The sequence below is a fragment of the Mastomys coucha genome, unplaced genomic scaffold (assembly GCF_008632895.1).
Source record: "Mastomys coucha isolate ucsf_1 unplaced genomic scaffold, UCSF_Mcou_1 pScaffold11, whole genome shotgun sequence".
Lineage (NCBI taxonomy): Eukaryota > Metazoa > Chordata > Mammalia > Rodentia > Muridae > Mastomys > Mastomys coucha.
This window is the reverse complement of record NW_022196893.1, coordinates 11,748,859-11,757,868: the sequence shown is the minus strand read 5'-3', so window position 1 is coordinate 11,757,868 and position 9,010 is coordinate 11,748,859. Positions and strand designations below refer to the sequence as shown.

The 9,010-nt window shown below is 45.1% G+C and overlaps 1 protein-coding gene across 3 annotated transcripts in view; it reads right to left on the bottom strand.

Annotated features, from left to right (window-relative positions):
* Positions 1 to 8,467, bottom strand: part of Sgsm3 (small G protein signaling modulator 3) — a 31,069-nt gene extending 22,602 nt beyond the window's left edge. For 2 of the 3 annotated variants that reach the window (XM_031349979.1, XM_031349996.1), the window contains exon 1: positions 8,347 to 8,467. The gene's annotated coding sequence lies outside the window, so the exon portion shown is untranslated. The remainder of the gene's footprint in view (positions 1 to 8,346) is intronic. The other variant, XM_031349986.1, reaches the window with a different exon arrangement.
* Between the last annotated feature and the right edge of the window lie 543 nt (positions 8,468 to 9,010).

Below are 9,010 nucleotides of genomic sequence, written 5' to 3'. Positions count from 1 at the left end.
TTTTGGGGGGGGGGGGTATTGAGACAGGGTCATGTGGCCCTGGCAGTCCTCACAGAACTTCACTTGCCCTCTGCCTCCCAAATGCTGGGATTAAAGGCTTGTGCTACAACTCTTGTCTAACCTCAGCTATCAGTAAAATTAGAATAGAAAAGTACTTGAGTACTTACCTCCTCTAGCACCATGCTTGAAACCCTCGCTTTAACCCATACACCACAACAAAGCAGAACTAAAATCCTACTATATATTTGACATGGAAACTCTATTTTCTTTGTGTGGGTCTTTTGTTGTTTTTGTTTTTGTTTTTTTTTCCCAAGACAGGGTTTCTCTGTTTAACAGTCCTGGATGTCCTGGAACTCTCTTTGTAGATGAGGCCAACCTGGAACTCACAGAGACCCGCCTGCCTCTGCCTCCTGAGTGCTGTTATTAAAGCCTTTCTGTGGGCGCCACCATGCCCAATAGAAATCCTATTTCTAAAGATGGACTGATACATGCGTATCCCACATCCTCAACAATGACAGTCCTCCTTATTAAGTGGTGGAGTTTTTAAGTTCCCTCCTCTTGACATGAAGGAAGCTTCTGTGACTATTTCAACCTAGAGAATACTGCAGAACTAACACTATGTGACACCCAACGTTTTATTATTAAGATGCCATGCACTTTTCACCAACTTCCATGAAATGTTAGCTCTTATGCACATCTATCATACCATGGCATGGGTAAAGTCATGGAAAGGTCCCATTCTAGGCCAATCATACCAGATGGCAGCCAACATCAATACCCAAGACATGTAAGAAACTTAAGAATGGGACAGGGACGAGATAGAATTTCACACTGTAGGGGCTGGGGCTGGCTCAGAGGTTACGAGTCCTAACTGCTCTTCCAGAGGAGCTGAGTCAGACTCCCAGTACTCATGTGAGGCTCATAACTATCTGTAAGTACAGTTCCATAGGGTCCAACCTTTCTGGCCTCTCATGCACATGGAATATAAACATACTGCAGACAAATATCCATGCATACAAAATATATTTTTTTTTTAATTTTTAAAAAAATTACCAGAGAGACAGATTAGTGGTTAATCTTCCAGAGGTTCTGAGTTCAGTTCCTAACAACCACATAGTGGCTCACAACCATCTATAATGGGATCTGATTCCATCTTCGGATTCATATTTATGTAAATACATTTACATATTTATATAAAGACAGAGCACTCATACATAAAATACATGAAGAAATAAATCTTTTTTTTTCTATTTTTGTGTTTTTGAGACAGGGTTTCTCTGCATAGCCCTGGCTGTCCTGGAACTCACTCTGTAGACCAGGCTGGCCTCGAACTCAGAAATTTGCCTGCCTCTGCCTCCCAAGTGCTGGGATTAAAGGTGTCACCAACACCTGGCTGAATAAATAAATCTTAAAAACAAAAAAAGAAATGCTTTTCCAAAAAAAAAAAAAAATGAGTACTGACTATTCTTCCAGAGGACGTGAGCTCAACTCCCAGCACCTACAAAGTAGCTCATAATTGTCTGTAATATGACTCCAGTTCCATGGGATGTGATAACCCTCTCCTGCTCTCTGAGGATACCAAACTGGCACTTGGTATATAGACATACATGTAGACAAAACAGCCATACACATAAAAAAATAATAATTTTAAAAAATTAAAGTCTCAGGGCTGGCAAGATGGCTCAGTGGGTTAAGAGCACTGACTGCTCTTCGGAAGGTCCAGAGTTCAAATCCCAGCAACCACATGGTGGCTCACAACCACCCGTAATGAGACCTGATGCCCTCCTCTGGAGTGTCTGAAGACAGCTACAGTGTGCTTATATATAATAAATGAATCTTTTTTAAAAAAAAATTAAAGTCTCATATTGGGCAGTGGTGGCACATGCCTTTAATCCCAGCACTTGGGAGGCAGAGGCAGGTGGATTTCTGAGTTCGAGGCCAGCCTGGTCTACAGAGTGAGTTCCAGGACAGTCAGGGCTATACAGAGAAACCCTGTCTTGAAAAAACAAAACAAACAAACAAACAAAAGTCTCATATTGAAGCCAGGATAGCCTCTAATTCACAGCAGTCTGTCTCGGTTTCCTAGTAAGGTGCTGGCAACACGTGTGACCTGCCACAGCCTATGATGAAGGACCTGGAACAGACAGGCACTGAAAAACCATTTGTTGACCTAATAAGTGAGACCCCCAAAGAATGGTAAACAAAGGAGCTTAATACAGGCCATAGAAGATGCATATGTAAACTACAGAGCAGAAGTCACGCTGTTAAGGAATACCAAGCAAGCTGGGCAGTGGTAGCACATGCCTTTAATCCCAGCACTGAGGAAACAAAGGCAGAGAAGCAGAGGCAGGTAGGCTTCTGTGAGTTCGAGGCTAGCCTGAGCTACAGAGTGAGCTCCAGGAGAGCCAGGGCTACACAGAGAAAACCTGTCTCAAAAAACCAAACCAAACCAAACCAGAAAAAAAGGAGGAAGAGGAGGAGGAGAGGAGGGAGATAGGGAGGGGAGGGGAGGGGAGAGAGAGAGAGAGAGAGAGAGAAAGAGAGAGAGAGAGAGAGAGAGAGAGAGAGAGAGAGAGAGAGAGAGAGAGAGAGGAAGAAAGCAAACCAACCAACCAGGCAAAAGATCTTGGAGATGAGCAAGAGTCTGTTACCAAAGAAAAACCAGGATAAAGCCAGGCATGGTGGCACCTGTCCATAACCACAGCATAGCACCATGCCACTGTGGAGATAAAAGGACAACTCCACTCAGGTGTCTCCTTTACATGGAACCGAACCTGCTGAGCCAGCTCGCTTGCCCTGGACAGCAGTGTTGAGAGCATCAGAACTACATATGAGAGTGCCTCAAAAAGGAGCAGGAAGAGAAACTGAAAGAGGAGAAGGGTTGAAAGTAGTGCTGGACTTTAACCTTATGCTTCAGTCACACAAGTTAAGGATATTTAAGGATGGATCGCAAACATAAGACGTGGGAAATGACCTGCTGTTTCCTGTCTTTAGAATGTTAGCTAGAAGTCTAACTACACATCTAGGAAAGGCTGAGAATGCCCATGTTATTTTGTTAAGGAAAAAAAATTTTTTCATTTAAACCCAAATTATAAATCATGCCTTTTCTAAAAGTTATTTTTATTATTGAGACTGAATTCGCCCCTATGTTGCCCAGGCTGGCCTGAAAATTTCTGGGTTCAATCTTCTGCCTCAGCCTCCATGGTAGCTGGGAATACAAGCATGGGCCATCTCCTGTTTTACCTCCTGTTTCAAGAATGAGACTTCTTGAGCCAGGCAGTGGTGGCGCATGCCTTTAATCCCAGCACTTCGGAGGCAGAGGCAGGTGGATTTCTGAGTTGGAGGCCAGCCTGGTCTACAGAGTGAGTTCCAGGACAGCCAGGACTATACAGAGAAACCCTGTCTGGCAAAAAACAAACAAACAAACAAACAAAAAAGAATGAGACTTCTGATAATTAATTAGTGCTTTTGATTTCAGTTTTCATGTTTATCTTATTGAGAACCCATCTAATAAAAGCTAACCAATGAATCAAAAGAAGCTAACCTAAAACACACATCGTTAAAGAAAAGCACAAATATAAAGCTCGGCTCTTGGATGGCATATACCTGTAGTCCTAGTCCTCAGGAGGCAAAAGCAGGAAGACCTTGAGTTCAAGGCCAGCCTGGGCTATATAACAAGATCACTTCTAAAACAAACAACAAACAAACACACATAAATATAGGCAGCCACAGTGACATACACCTGTGATTTCTGCACATAGAAGACAAAGGCAGGAAGATCAGAAGCTGAATACCACTCTTAGCTGTACAGTTCCTTTGAGGCCAGCCTAGGCTACAAGAGACCCTATCTCAAACAAACAGAACCTCACAAATACAGACTGTAAAACACAAATGCTTGAAAATGCAGAAAACGTAGAGCTGGATGCAAAAGCACACACCTTTACTCCCCAGCACTCAGGAGGCAGAGGCAGGTGCATTTCAGAGTTTGAGGCCAGCCAAGTCTACAGAGTGAGTTCTAGGACAGCCACGGCTACACAGAGAAACCCTGTTTCAGAAAAAGAAAAAAAACGGAAGGAAGGAAGAAAGATGAAAAAAAAGAAAGGATAAAGATGTAACCAGAAGAGTGATACAATGTTAGAAAACACAGATAACAGCTAACTATGCCTACTGAAAAAGGTGAATGCTTCATTTGTGAGTGGTGATCATTAGGCAAAAGAGGAGTGACTTATTATATATGTAATATTCAAAAAATAGAGCTGTTGCCGGGCAGTGGCGGTGCATGTCTTTAATCCCAGCACTTTGAGAGGCAGAGAGATAGGTGGATTTCTGAGTTCAAGGCCAGCCTGGTCTACAGAGTGAGTTCCAGGACAGCCAGGGCTACACAGAGAAACCCTGGCTCAAAAAAACAAACCAAACAAACAAAAACAAAAATAGAGCTGTCGAAACAGCAGATAAGGTACACAGAAAATGTTGCCTTATTGTTTAGTTATATGTTACTACTAGTACTCATCTCTACCATGTTGAGCACAGAATCCCATAAGGCATTTAGCCTTCGAGTTCTCACTCACCTACTGTTGATCTTGAGAGGTAAGGTGGTGTATAAGACAAAGGCCCTACTTTCCAAGAGCTTACACTAAAAGCTGGGATCACAAAGACGCAATTGTGGCTCAGGCAGGTTCTAGTCTGTCAGACTCCAGAGCCTGTACTTTATCTTTCAACCATATCACTTCTCACTGGAGCGGGCTGGGGGTGTGATTCTCCCTGAAAGGACAGAGCCACACATACAGGCTAATACTACTTCTGGAGCAAGGAATTATTTCTCTTTGTTAGTAGTCCAGCGTCCTTCCCCAATTCCCAAGACTAAAGCCTATGACATAAACACTTAACATATAATACTGACAATTTCTGACTTCTTTCCCTAAAATCTAGGGGCAAAACTTAGAGAAGGTGGGATACACAGTAGATATTCAATACAGTTCATGAAGTCCATGAATACTCAATGAAGCTCATGAAGGTGAAAGCCAGATTGTATTACACTAAAGAGTAAAAAAAAAGAGAGGAGTAGAATCTGAACTCCACATTTGATACAAATTCATGTATCTCTGGATGACCTTGAACTACAGAGCTGAGGGTAACTCTGAACTCTTGACCCCCCTGCCTCGACTGGGATTACAGGCAGACACCACCATATCGTTAGCACACACCATATCCAGTTATGTGGTGCTAAAGATCAAGTATGGGGCTTCATTCATATTAGACAACCAACCTACAAACTGAGCTATATCCCAGGCCCAGAAACTGCTTTTTAAGGACAAATATAGGAAGAAAATGAGCCTGGTGTGGTGGTGCACACCTTTAAGCACTGGGGAGACAGAAGCAGGCAAATCCTGTGAGTTCTGGGCCAGCCTGGTCTATAGATCGTTTCAGGACAGCCAGAGCTATGTAAAAGAGAGACCTTGTCTCCAAAAAAGGAAAATGGGAAGTTTACCCTGAGAATATAACTCAGTGGTAGAGCTCGCCCACCATATGAGACTCCCTAGGTTTGATTCCAAGCACTACATTAAAAGGAAGGAGTGGGAACAAGAATGAGGAAAAACATAAACATACTTTCCTTTTGTTGTTTTGCAGAGCTGGTATTGAACACAGAGCCTTGTACATAGAAGGTAATTAAGCCACATCCCCAATACTTTGAATATACTTGTTGATAGGACAATACAAAACACAGTCAAAAGTGGAGTGGTGGTACACATCTATATCCTAGCACTTGGACAGTAGAGGCAGGAAGACCCTGGGCTCTAGGCTACTCGGCAAGCATCATGGGAGAAACAGGGGTTTTTGGGTGTTTTTGTTTTTTGTTTTGTTTTGGGGACAGGGTTTCTTTGTATAGCCCTGGCTATACATGAATTTGTCTCACTCTATAGACCAGGCTGGCCTCGAACTCAGGAATCCGCCTGCCTCTGCCTCCCAAGTGCTGGGATTAAAGGCGTGCGCCACCACTTGCCACCACACACCACCACTGCCACCACAAGAAACGGGGTTTTAGAACTAGATAGAGTTGACTAGAAGATGGCTGTGTCACAGTGTTTGTACAAAAATCACTTAACCTCTAAACCTTATTTACACATATGTAAAACAAAGTAAAACCTACAGTTGACTCCAACAGTTACAGTGTTTATTAGGGAAAAGAGATTCGATGATATTTCTGCAAATAGAAGCCACACTCCTGTGTCTAACGTCTCCTATCTAGCTGTCCTGTGCGGATTTCCTGTCCAAGTCTGTGTTATATGCAATGACAAACAGGATCTTTATTTCTTCTGTGTACCACCCTTTGTGCTATTCCCACTTCCTTATGACAGTCTGAGCCCATGAATGGCTGCTGTGGAAAATTACTGCTGTTACCAGCTGAGTAACAGGCAGAGTCTGGAGAACACGCTGACGAAACTGATGTTAAGTCACCAAATCTACGAGGTCTTGAGCTTCTGCCTCATCTTCATTGAGAACAACGAAGAGATAAGGATAAAACACAAACAGAGAACATTTTGTCTGACTCTGATCCAGTAGGATGCTCTTGCAGGCAATCCAGGCACGGGAAGACAGCCGTGTAAGAGCAGAGATGGTCTCCTGAGTCACTTTCTCAGAACTTCCCTCTCTTCCATGACAATGTGTCAAGTTCCCAAATTCAAAGAAAGAGGGTGAATGCAGCAACTACTTGTTCACAACCTTCTTCTTGCTAGGAACTAAACGAAAGGTCTCAGCATTGTAAACCAGCACTCTGCCCAAGCCACATCCAGGACTGCCCACAGTCTTATTAAATTAAATTAACGTTGATCCATGGGTCATATCGGCCAACCAAAACACCTCCCCTCTCCCACAGACCACACACACCTGTGGTTAAAAAGGACAGAGGATTGGATGTGTTGACACACGCCCCAACATCTACCAGGCAGAGAAGCAGGAAGATCACTGAAGGCCAGCCTAGTCTACACAGAAAGGTCCAGACTAGCCAGGGGCAAACAACAGCAGCAACAATCAGGGGTGGAGCCATAGCTTGGAGGTTAAGAATGAGTACTGCTCTAGAAGAGAACCTGAATGTGGTTCCCAGAACTTGTCAGTCTCACGGCTGCTCTAGCAACAGGGGATCTGAAGCCATCTTCTGACCTTTGCAAGTACCTAGATGCACTCATGAACACACACACACACACACACACCACACCACACAAAGTTAAAAAAAAATCTTAAAAGTTTAAAACCAATCAACCAAAAAACCAAGATGAGATAATGATGAAGCTACATAAGGATTGGGGACAGCTCAGTCGAGGAGGGAGGCCCTGGGTTCCATATGGGATAATCAACAACAGCAGCAGCACACACACATAGGTCATGGGGAACCGAGTATGGGAAACTGATAATTAATGCTTGGAGTCAGGAGAGACCTGGAGGCTAACAAAGGGATGGGGGTGGGGGAAGAACTAGGAAATGTGTGTACCTTAAAACTTAGTCACCAGCACAGTCAGAAAAGCTACAAATAAAGATGATGGAACCGAAAATTAGTCCAGTTAAAAATTTGAATTTGGAGGCCTGAGAGTGAACACCTTTAATCCCAGCACTTGGAAAGCAGAAGCAGGCAGATCTCTGCGTTTGAGGCCAGCCTGGGCTACAAACATGGATTTACCTAGAAAGATTTGTTTTAAGGAAATAGATGGATAGACTGACGGACAGACTGTAACCTTCCCACCCACCCACCCCACCCCCGTCATCTCTAGTCTACAAAAGACAAAAAACAAAAATAACAACAACAGCAAAACCTAAACAAAAAGAAAAGCAAACACACTCTAGCCCATCATAAATTTCATGTAAGAGGGGAAGACACGACACAATCTGTCATTGAAAAATAAACTTCGAAGCGTCTGTATTTCTATCCCTGCCATATTAAAGCAGTCAGGATCCACACCTAAATCTCAGAGTAATTTCAAGAACTCTAGCCGGACGCACACGAGGCGATCCTGCCTACACGTCCGCCTCAGTTTCCCCGATGCCAACCCTCGGCAGCCAGCTCGCTCAGACTCGGCCTGAAGCTGAGTCTTAAAGGGAAACAGCCAAGTCGTCTCTGAGAGAGAGCGGCCACCCGCCGAGACGCCCGCGGCGGCCCGACTTCGCAGACACGAGTCCTGCGTCACGCGCGTCCCGGGTCGCCGTGGGAGCAGCCGCGCCGCGGCAGCTCGCCGCCCCCGCCTGAGGCGGCAGCGCCTTCCCCGCCGCCGGAAAGTCCCTCCGCCCGCATCCCGCGGCCTGTACCCCAGGGGCGGGCGAGCGTCCGCCTCGCCCGGAGACTCGCGCCCCGTTCACCTGTCTCGCGGCCACCTCAGCACCTCCGCAGGTCCAGCTAGCAGCTGGCTCCGGGTCCGTGCACAGCTGCTTTTCTGCGCACGCGCAGGCCGCAGAGCCGGCGGCCGCGAGGCATGCTGGGGGCTGTAGTTTTACGGAATGACTGGCTTCACTCCAGGTTCCCGGCCTTTTGGAGATACCTCTGGCACCTGGTCAGGTCCGTGATGCAAGCAAATCGAGGTTTGGGAGCAGTCAGGATGGAGTCGATGCACAAATCCAGCAACGGGTCTTCTCTTTCTGGCTCACAGAGCTGGCTTCTAGGCCAGATTAATCTAGTTTTCCATCAGTCACAGGCCCTGGGGAAAGCGCTAATTGATTGAGATCATGACTAAGAAGGAAGCAGTGTGTGGAACCTGAGGGCCTGCTTTTGAGTCACTCAGCATTCTGCGCATCCATAGAAACCCGGAACTTAAGGTTTCTGTGAGAATTCAACGTGTATGGGAAACATGTAAACACAGTACCAAAGAACAATCCAGAAAGATGGCAGCTGATACTGTCACTGCTGGCACGGAATCTAGTTTGTCTCATTTCTGAAAAGCTATCAACAGCTTCAACAGCAATAAAGGGAGATCTCAGCCAAATCTGAAAAGACACTGACTGCGACCGACACCGGTTTGTAGTGTTA